At 43.7% G+C, this 2,457-nt stretch overlaps 1 pseudogene; it reads right to left on the bottom strand.

Moving 5' to 3' along the window:
• Positions 1-209: 209 nt before the first annotated feature.
• LOC102205894 (prolyl-tRNA synthetase associated domain-containing protein 1-like) overlaps positions 210-2,457 on the bottom strand; it is an 18,794-nt pseudogene continuing 16,546 nt past the window's right edge.

Genomic DNA, 2,457 nt, shown 5'->3' with positions numbered 1-2,457 from the left:
TGTGAACTTCAGATGTCACGAGAAGCTGTTTAATGTTCAGGTTCAGATTTTCATCGCTCCACACAAACACGTTTTTAAAATGTTTGTTTTTACACTTAGAGCCTAGCATGAAGCTTCTCAAGATCCTCGGCGGCAGACGGCCGTATCCTGCTCTCAGCCCGACCAGGACCGCCCTCGTGTCGCTTTTAAACCAGGCCCGGGTGTCCGTTTTACTCGAAGCACTCCACGATTGGCTCCTGTCCCATCTCCTTGAGGAAGCGCAGCAGGTCGTCTGGTCTGAGCCCATGGTGGCAGCATTGGTCATTGGGTGGAAGTAGACCATCTCGTGGCCTCCTTCCACCAGGTCCCGGTCCAAGACGAACTTCACGCTGTGACCCTGATCGAAGAGCAGTGCAAGAGCCGTCGCACAGCCCTGACCCACCTGAAGGAGAGGGGAGGAGGAGTCTAAAGCTGTGACCTGTGAATCCAGCTCAATAATTGGCCCTCCCCATTTTGATCCTCCCTACCTTCAGCTTTTCCAACATGGCTGCCTCATCTGCGAAGCACAGATTTCCACTCTCGACACCAAGCTTCTTGGCGAGGCCATTAAGGTTCACCTGCAGATGGAACGAGAGGAAGTGAGGTGTTAGTCTTTAGTTTTTAAGTCAGAGGTCATGTGGAGGAGCTGACCTGGCGGTCATGGCGGGCCGACACCAGCCACAGCCCCTTCTTCTTCTTGTCCTTTAGGAACAGGTTCTTGGTGACGGCGCCATTCACGCCCTGCAGGTGAGGCATCATCTCCTCCACCGTGAACACCTGCAGGAGGAGGAGAGTGGGTGAGAGCGGGCTCTATGTGGAAGCTGGGCATGTAGTACCTCACTGTATTACTAACATCAAAGCCTCCTGCAACTCTTCCTGGTTTCCTACATTAAAACAGCTTCTAAGTTCAGTTTATTAAAGTTAACAGTTCTTTTTCCTTATTTGCAGTAGCTGTATCCAGTTCTTCATTTCTTGTTCTGATGATCACTGGACTCATTTTTAGAGTTGTTAGGTTTATCTATTCACAAGGAATATGACCTTGTGAATGATTCCCAAGATAGCTGGGCCAGAGAGTGCAGCAGTTCCCCTAAACAAAAGCCTCTTTTACTTAAACAGATACAGATGTGTTTGCCATAGCATATATCCAGAGATGGGCAGTAACGCGTTACTTGTAACGCATTACTGTAATCCGATTACTTTTTTCAAGTAACGAGTAAAGTAAGGGATTACTATTGCAAAAACGGTAAATAGATTACCGTTACTTTCCCGTAGGAATGCTGCGTTACTAAAACCGTGATTTTTTGCGAGAATGTCTTATGACAGTGAAGTAAGCGAGTGTAAAAAAGTAAAAATAAGTAACTAAGTAATTAATTACTTTTGAAAATAAGTAATCAGTAAAGTAATGGGATTACTGTTTTTGGGGAAGTAATCAGTAATTAGTTACTGATTACTTTTTTCAAGTAACTTGACCAACACTGTATACATCAGAGAGAGAAGATACAATCTCTCTTATGACCTTAGGACGTGTGTGAGGTATGCCAGAACACTCAGGAAAAGAAGTGTACGTCCTACCATCTCATGGTGCACAGAGTCTTAAAGACCTACTAAGGATGAGACATTCTATCAATATGGAAATGATTATATACTTCTAAGCATATATGATTATATGTTTCTAAGTGCAAATGACGAAATGATGATTGACCGTGCATGTAACAATAAACAAAGACAACAAGATTGCTCAGTTTTCTAAGACAAATGAGGACGCATTTACTGGTACATCAGATGGAAGAGAAGAACAGCCACACTAAATATGTACTTCATTTATGTTTATTTCTTTCTGATATCATAGCAGAGTGTGACAAGGCTAAAATGATGCAGGGACTTAAGTTAAGTGACCCAAACATTCAGTGCAGGTTATCAATAACCTTACCAAGGTTATATCAAACTGTAGCAGTAGTATGACTGCCCTTACACTGCAACTTGAACACTACAATGACCTCAAGCCTCACTGACAGCAGATAAAGAGTTGCACCAGCAGGGGGCAGCATGATCCTAAGCTGTTCTTAGCTCTGAAGGCTGGAGGTTCAGAGATAACTCCAAATATTTATTCCTCATAAACTTGCACAAAATGGGAAAACCTACAGAACTTCTTTTTTCTGGTGTGTTAGGTCTGCACTCGGAGGCCCCGCTGGTTCAGAGACTTATCACCGTGAACGAAGCAAGATAGTTAAAGCTCAGCCTATTTTTAATTGCAAGCTGCAAGCTCTGCACCCAACCTCAGATGACTCCAGCTCTGGCCTCTGCTTACAGTCTTTTTATTGAAATGCATACATTTACACATTTTTAACTTTTAACAGTCATTAAAACTAGAAAAGTGCTGTGTAAGGCTACGTCCACATCGTTTTCTCTCCGTTTTGGCCTCCCGTCCACATTGAGATG

Source organism: Pundamilia nyererei, unplaced genomic scaffold (genome assembly GCF_000239375.1).
Source record: "Pundamilia nyererei isolate P.nyererei 1_Seehausen unplaced genomic scaffold, PunNye1.0 scaffold00755, whole genome shotgun sequence".
Lineage (NCBI taxonomy): Eukaryota > Metazoa > Chordata > Actinopteri > Cichliformes > Cichlidae > Pundamilia > Pundamilia nyererei.
Note: the sequence above shows the minus strand (reverse complement) of the source record. Positions and strands in the feature narration are given on the sequence as shown.